This window comes from Erithacus rubecula, assembly GCF_903797595.1.
Source record: "Erithacus rubecula genome assembly, chromosome: 2".
In the NCBI taxonomy this organism is placed as follows: Eukaryota; Metazoa; Chordata; class Aves; order Passeriformes; family Muscicapidae; genus Erithacus; species Erithacus rubecula.
In genome coordinates, this window is record NC_136685.1 from 10,325,933 (window position 1) to 10,334,788 (window position 8,856).

The following is an 8,856-nucleotide window of genomic DNA, read 5'->3' on the forward strand; positions in this document are numbered from 1 at the left end:
ATTTCTGTGGCTCTCCTCCACATCCCAGCCAATGTTTCACCTCTTTTGAGAAACAGGGATACAAGAACTGGATGTAATACTCCAGTGTGTGTCCATTTACAGGCAATCCTAGTGCTTCTCAGTGCTTTCCCTCAGTTACTCTAAAGCTATTATAATTCAGATGTGCTTTGGGCAGCCCCTCAGCAATGAGGCCAGCTGGAATATCACAGTTTGCATCACTACTCTTGAATGCTTTTTATCTTTCACAACAGGATGTTGACATCCAAACTACCTTTTGGTATTGCTTCCTGCCAATTTCTGGTATGAGCTGGTGTTTGGAAATCACCTGGGAAAGTGTTGGCAAAGGCCAAAACAGTGCCAAGGTTGAAAAATAACCATCCCATGGTGGGTATGTTTAAAGGTTCATCTCTAGGAACATTTCCTGGAATTTTTTTGTTCAATATGGAAACCTATAATGGTCCCTCAAGGCATCACTCATATTTTTAGCTCCTGTGAAAGTATTTAAAAAAGACATATTTTTCTTTTTTGCCTTAAGAATCTAGAAGACAGTTGTATAGACTCAACTGGTCACCTTGGCTAGGTGGAGATACTGTCAAGTTAGAGGTGTCCTGATTTTCATTCACTCCATTTTCATGAGATGTCTGTTTTTAACAGTTTGTTTGTCTGGTAGGATTTGCCTCTCCCCACTTCACAACTGGCAGTAAGGGTACTTGGACAACAAGCCCAACTTCTCACTACAACACTTAGATGAAATAACTTCTGCTCAGCTTCAGCACAGTTCCTACTCCTATGGAGATGACTCCTATATGTGATAGTTCTGCATCAAAATCACAGAAAGATTTTTTTTTTTTGGTTAAATTTACCATGAATATAATATATTTGCATGGATTTGATAAACAGACTTTTAATTAATTTTCCCTGACTCTTTCAGTAAGAATTGCACATGAAATAAAACCTTCTATCCTGACTTTTCAAAACTCAAACAGTTCGTGCATGCAGCTGGTTGTGTGAAAGCTGTGGAAGGTCCTTGCAACTGGTTTCACTGTCTCCAAGAGACAAGTGGGAGTGAAGCATGGAGTGCTGAACACAGCACGTTCAAATTGTGAATATGAGACTCATATTCAGAGACTGTCTCCAGTTTGGGCTGTAGAGTGTGCTGTGAACTGTGGTAGTTTGGGATCGAATTCCTGCTCTCTGTTCAGTCATACCTGATACAGGACAGTTTCTATTTGTGGATAATGGAAGGGATGGCAGCTATCAGAACTCCCAGCCACTCGAGGTACATCTATCAGCAAACATGAACAGCAGTCTTGGCTTTCTTCTCATTTATAAACCAGCTTTAATATTCTTTTGTGTGAGTAACAAAGAAGTACAAACCATTGTTCTTACCTCAGAAACACCTGTGTTCAGGAGTAATTTGGAGTGACAGCTGATTTGGTATGAGCCAGGGCAAAGCCTATTGCACACATACAGTAGGGATTCATTATTACTTTCATTACATTTATTATCATCACCTTCAGTGACACACACACCCTTTCTTTCATCACCCTGCAAGGGAGTTAAACACTACAACTGCAGTCTAATATTTCTCAACACCTGCCCATCTGGCCGGGCTTTGTTTGCTGAAGTTTGTTCTGCCACCGTTGATTTTATATTTTCACTTATACAGCTGATCAAAGAGATGGAATTACTTAAAACACGGGCTTCCTGAGCAAATATCTCACTATTGGTCTATTTTGGATTTAGAGATCCCTGGGAGTGAAAGACCTCTAGGCAGATTGGGTTAGCAAAAATGAATGTGCATGCAGATATTTATGATGCCACTCTGTTATTTTTAATGCACTGTACATTCAGTATGTTCTTCCCTTTATAGTGGAAGATCATTTAGACGTTTCTTTGAAGACTAATTTAGGAATGTTGGCAAACATGTAACATGTGCAATTTATTATATTAATAATATCTGATGAAACAACAAATGTGAATAATCCTGCTGAGTACAGAGAAAACAAATGTGCTCTTTTTATGCTGTAGTTTATCTGATCTTGGTATTCTACAGTTAATATACTTTGAAACAAAATATGCGTGGCAAATGTTTTCATAATACTCTAATAAAAGTATTTCTCTTTCTCATTTTTAGGGTTTTTTTTTTTCCTCTCTCTCAATCTTCCCTTTGTTTTCTTCAAATAAAAAATTACAAAACATGGATGTTACCATCTGTAAAAAACTAAATTCTCCTCAGCTGCGAACTCTGTTCCAGTAGGTTCCTGTTCATCCTATGTACAATAAATAATATAGCATGGAAACCAGTCCAACATCCAATGTAATTCACAGAGATATTAATAAATTCTGTGTTCTTTTCTGGTAGGGAAGCCAAGCAGCTGAGCAAGTTGGAGCTTCACTGCTGAAGATGATTGAAACAGCATAAAGTAGGGCACAGTCAATAGTGAAGCCATTAATATAGTGAGAAATCCATTTGCATTGTTGACTCACTAATTTATTTGGTGTGCTATTGATTTGATCTCTGCCAAGAGAGACTAAGGGCTTGGTCACAGCTTTGTTGAATGCATTGTTAGTGCTTATATAGAATGGCTGGAAGAAAATTGTAATAGGCAGGTCATGATTGGCCTAACTTGGGAGAAAGCCTGGGAATTTTTGACTCTAATGTTGGATTCCTCTCTTTGTTCCTCCACTCTACCAGTTGCTGAGCCTACTCCAAAGGGTTGAGGGTGGTCCACCAACAGACCTCATGTGCCCACTGACATCCCACCAGGCAGGCCACTGGGTACCCTTAGAGCATCCCAGAAACTTCCTTTAGAGAAGTGAAATACTACTCAAGGGTCAGTCTTTCTGCTTAAAACTTTCCACTGCTCACTGGGGGAGATTCAAAAGTGTCAGTACCATTGATTTTAGGGTTTCCCCCCCGCCCCTTTGTTTGTTCTTAATTATTTTAGATGAGGGTTTTTGTTAAATAAAAACCTCCTTCCTGATTGCCAACAGGGTAGCTAGTGCCATTGCACTGGAGGAAGTCAGCAAATGAACCCATGTGTAAATGAATGTCATTAACCATCAAATTAACTTCTTCAGCAGTGAGGAATACTGTACTTCATTAAAGTTCCACTCCTATTGTCAATTTGCATCTAATTTACAATTTTAGTCTAGGAAAGTTTATCCCTGTTTTTTGTTAGCTAGATTAACTTTAAATGCAATACTTAAATTATGTTTTTTGGATCTTTCAGCAAGTCAAAGTGGCTGCCAGTTCTCTAGAAATGAGCAAACTGGCTGTTTCTGATGAAACATACTGTTTGCTTGAAATTCGCACTGGGGCATGGCCATGTGTTTGTGCATATGTTTCAAGGATGGATCTCCTCTCTGTTCATAAATTACAAAATCCCTTTTCATTACTCCCTACAAATTCATCCTGAGTTTGATGTTAGCAAAGGACCCAGTGAGGTTTCAAGGAAGAAATGAAATAATTTCAGATCATTTTGCCAAGTTTATTGATAATGATAATCAGCCTTTGATAGTAACCAGCTAAGAACCCCAGCCTGTAGAATTGTCTGTGGTTTTGGGATTTTTTTAAAATGTTGCTCAAGATATGTTTTCACTCTTTTCACTGATAAGAAATGTGGGTCTTCTGTTGCCTAGAACAATTGATAAATGAATGGTCTTGAAGAATAACTGGCTGGGTGATTTTCAAAGTCAAGGATGTTTATCAGACTGCTTAAAATATGTTGTTATTAAATGAGCATTTTGAGTAAATAAAGTTTTCTGTTTAACTTCTTGGTAGATTGATATACTCAACGTATTTTCCAGTAAAATTACCTCTTTCTTGTATTTCTCAATTTTAGAAGTAGCAGAAAGAATATGCTCATACTTTTCATTTTAAGAAGGCAAGGAGAAATTACAGATGTTATGTTCCATGTGCTTTGAAGGGCTAATTATGCATTTTGTATAAAATACATTGGCAAACACAAATACATGTGACAGAGGACAGATATTATTGATGCCTTCATGTCCTAGGAGGCATTTTTCTATTTTCAAGATGGTGTCTGGAGTATTGCAGTGCAATTCCCCTTTTGACTAAATTTAATATGTGCACATTCTTCCCATTCTAGCCTCGAGATCTGAATTTAACAGCTTTGGTAAATAAAATAAAATGCTGCTAAATAAGACAGAATAAAAAGTATCCTAGAAATTCAGGACAGCAACCTTTTTCTGCAGAGTATTGACACATATGTCTAAATTCCTTTGAGGCTGACCAAAACACAAATATTTATTGAATTAAGGCTCAGACTACTTGGGAGAGAATTAAGCTTATTTCAGATGAAACTTAGCCTCTCATGTATTTGTTATCACATAAGAATTTTGACTCATATCAAGAGATAGTAGCTAATAAACATAAACATTTTTCTTTCTAAAATTTTGTTTCTCCTCTTACTCAGAAAATAGATTTTCTTCTTCTGGAAAATGGAGGCATCCAAATGTAAGTTCAGGAGTGCCTTTTTAGCAGAGTTGTGGCAACAGTGTTTTAAAACGTTGAAAGCATGAGTGAGAAGAAATCTCAGATCTGTAATAATTTGTAATATTGTATGCACAGGTTAGATGTAAGCTGAAGTAGAACCAAGGTGAACTGGCCAGTCCTTTCTCATGTAGCTGGTACCCTCTTCCTGGTCACACGTGCTGTCCTGGTGGAATATTTTCCCCCGACAAATGTAATTTCTGGAACAGGTAGTATAAAACTTAGAGTTTTATTTTTTATATATAACATTTGAAAAATTGCTCTTGCTTTCACAGGCAAACTGCTGAAGCAGGTCAGAGTTTGTAGTTTTTCTGTCAGCACAAATTAATTTAAAGACCTCCTGTGTAATAATAATAGATTTAGATTGTTTATAGAGCAGATTTTAATAAACACTGCATAATATAGAGCAGTGCCTAGCACAACCACTTGATTCAGTGCCAGCAAAGTATTATATTTCATTGGAGCTCTGAAGAAATAGCACAAACAATGAAGATGTCTGAGGTATGTCACAATACCATGATCAAAAGGATTGTATTATTTAAATATTATAATAAGCTCAGTGATGTCTTTTGAAATAGAATGATTTTAATTCAGAAACATCTGCTTGAAAGTCCAAGGAGATTAGAAATTTCCATTCCTGAAAACATACTAATTAAAGGCTCTAAATACTTAGAATAGTTCTATGCCTATGTAAGTTAGTCCGACTGATAACAAAACTCGACATGTTTCATATTATTTCAACTTCTTTTATTTGAACAAGGGAATAGATAAACAAAAAGAAATGATCCTGTTGTTTTTAAAATTTTGTGAAAATATAATCCAAACCAAGGTCATTCTTCAAACGCATGGTCCATATGGCTTGGCTGACACAAGTAGCTGTAAGGATAATATCACTTTGTAGGAACAGTGGGACTCAGCTCTGTGCAGTAGCAGAGTGGAAAGAAAATGTAAACTGAACTGTTCCTTTATCCACCATTTCTGATGCCTCAGATATATCTGTGTCAGTAGAAGCATAAACTACTGCAGCTTCTGGGTCTCTTAATAAAATTTCCAAAAATAATTATCTTCTACTTCATGCAAAAGTATGGAATAACTGTTTTGTGTTTAGCCTGCAAGTCATCAGATGTCAGTATTGTAAGTGGTCTTCACAATTGGCTATATGCAGGGGAATGGAGAAACACTTCTGTTAATTGTGGCATTACTGTTTGGAAGAAGCTGCTGTTTAGATTGCTGCTTTACAATTTTACTCATCAAGTACAATTCCACTGCACTGGCTGAGCAGAGACCTTCCTACATTGGGAAATATTGTTTTCCTTATTCATTAGAGTAAAGGAAGTTTGTCTGTGTGTATGTTGTAATCCCATGCTTCCTTGAAACATTAGGGATATAAAATGCATATATAGTCAAATGCCTGTTTCAAATTTCTTAATGTCAAAAAAAAAAAAAAAAAAAAAAAAAAAAAAGGTGAGCGAGGCTAAGTGACTGATTTGTCCTGAGAGTCACACACATCCTACAGGCTGCACGTTGGACATAGTGAAAAAATTAATACAACCCAACAACACAGTTATCAGAGCTGTATCTCAAGAGGTAGTTGGGCATCAGTCCTGTAGAATAACAAGTCAAGGTGTACATATCCCAGCATCAGCTCACTAACTCTTTCATTTTAGTCTTGCCACATTCAGTGTGATGCTGTCTGCTAACATTAAAGATGTTTCTAGAGCCAACTCGAAAGTGCTGCTTCCTTAAATTGTCTTTGATTTATATGGTGACTTGCTGGACACCTGGTGGCCAGCCAAGCCAGCCCACCACAACTGCACAGTAGATGTCCCCTAGACTGATGACCTGTGACTCGAGTGCATATCAGACTGCTACTCTCAGCTGCGTGGGCAAACTCCTGTGTTGCAAATCTTTACATTCAGATATGTCCCAGGCTACAAGAATCAGAAGACAAAAATTATCTGTCCAGTTTCTTAGCACAATCAATACTTGAGCACAGAAGGCTGTGCTCCTAGAGTGGTAAAACACCAGTTCTGTCAGGAGGAAATGCTGAAGAGACTGAGCTGAATTTCAGCTTACTCTCCAGAACTTAGTCCATCATGTATGCTGTTTTAATGATTATTAAATATTTTTTTGAATTAGGTTTCTTAACCAGGACAAACTTGGGTGTTAAAACCTGTAAAGGAACCTCTATTATGCCCAAATAAGTAGGAGGCTCTGTCTATTGTGGAGATGAGATTTACAGGCAGGACAGTAGTCACTGCTCCTGCTGGCCACTCTGGCCACTCAGCCAGGATTCCATGGGCCTTTGTGGCCACTGGGCACACCCTGGCTCATGTTCAGCTGCTGTTGACCAGCACCCCCAGATCCTTCTCCTCTGGGCTGCTATCCAGCCACTCTTCCCCAGCCTGCAGCTCTGCAGGGGTTGTTGTGACCCAAGGGCAGGACTCACCTTGTTAAATCTCAGGCAATTGGTCTCTGACCATTGACTCATTCATTTTGCCCTGATTGGATGAATCTTGTTGGATTTACCTCACTGCCCATTTAGGACAGCTGAGAGAAGCTAGTGTACTAAACTGATAGAAGTGACAATTGGTTTTAGAATAACTCTAAGCAAGAATTAGCACTTCAGCCTTCACTCACATAGTGTGACTTGTACATCTGACAGAGTTGACTGCAGTGCTTAATCAAGGAATTTCCTATAAATAAATAAATCTATAAAATATGGATTTTCCATTTCTGCTCCTCTGCTTGCAGCTGCAGATTTCTGCTTGCTGCTGTAGCTGCACATCAAAAGAAGTTTTCATAGACAGAACTGACCACATATATTTCATCTTCCAAAACACCAGTTTATGGAGACTCAGTTCTTGGTGTTTGATGCTTAAGACATCAGTGGTGATACACAAAAAACAATCACATGTTTAGAAGAAGAAATAAAGGAGTGGGTGCTTGGCATCATTCTCTCTTTTAGCTGAAGTTCCTGTGTTTACACAGACTCTCCGGGACAGTCTCACTGGCTGCTTTAGGGCACTATTTTGTTCTGTCCCTGTGGACTCCTCTGCAGAACCCAAACTGGTAAATGCATTTGTAACTTCACTCAGCTCATGGGTACACATCTTTTTCCATCTGTGTGTGTCTGTACTCTCAAATGACTATGTCCCCACTTCCTTCCTCCATCATGGTCCCATGGCAGTCAATCCTGCACAGATGCAGTGCAGTTCACTCCTGGGCTTCCTTCAGGAATGGGTTAGTTAGTTCCATTAGAAACCATCAGGTGTGTTCCTTGAGGAAATTTCCCTTTCAGACTGTGAGCATAGACAGAACAGATAAATGTCCCTGGCTTGATCTCTGCACAGCCCTGTAGCCCTCCCAAGGCAGGATGCTTGGAGACTCCATACACTGTGATACACTGAGGTACCCAACACATAATGTCTGTCTCATGCCATGAAATGCTATTCTAGGGGGCTGCAGGACAGCATAGAAATTATTTTTAACACCACAAACTGATAAAAGTTATAATCAAGTCTCACTGCCACAGAGATACCACACAGGGACAGAGGAGATCCACAGGGAAGTGCTGTCTTTGTGTGTGGTCAGTGTGCTCTGGACGGCCTGGGTGTGACCACGCTGCAACCCCGAGCTCTAATCACCGCCCAAGTTAAATACTTTTAGCATACAGAACAGCAATTGAAGTAACTTCTGTGGCTTAGCCCCTTATCCTTCTTTCAAAGGGTTTTTGCAGAGCTGTACTTGTAGCATCATGAATTTTCATGGGATATGGTGGGCAAGGGAGATATGAAGGTACAACAGGGAGAGAAATCACTGGGGATATAATTACTTCTCTTTATTTAACCCTGATGGATCTACAATTGGGGTGACTCTATGCCATAATTATAAGAATCTTCAAAGCTGACACCAAGGAAATACAGGACAATTGAATAAACATAGAACTGTAACTTACTTTCTCTGAAATTATGTTAGAAACCTGCCAAAGCACTAGTTTGTAGTCTCAGGTAATTATTTTAAACTGTTTTTCAGCATACAGGAAAAAATTTTGCAGCTGTCTTTGGTCAAATGTCAAGCCTTCATACCAACTACTTCTTTTAGCTTTTGAAACCTTCCCCACAGTGTTAAACATTTGCTCATGATGCATGAAAGATAAATCCCAGCATTTCTTTTTCCCTACAGAGATTAAGGTATGTAATGGACTCTCCCCCCATCAAAATATCAACCACTGTTAGGAGCTCCTTTCTCTGGAAGCCTTTCAGTCAGTGAAACTCATTTACATAAGGTAATATTTAAAAGTCAGAACACTAAAATTAATTCCAGTGGGAAACATG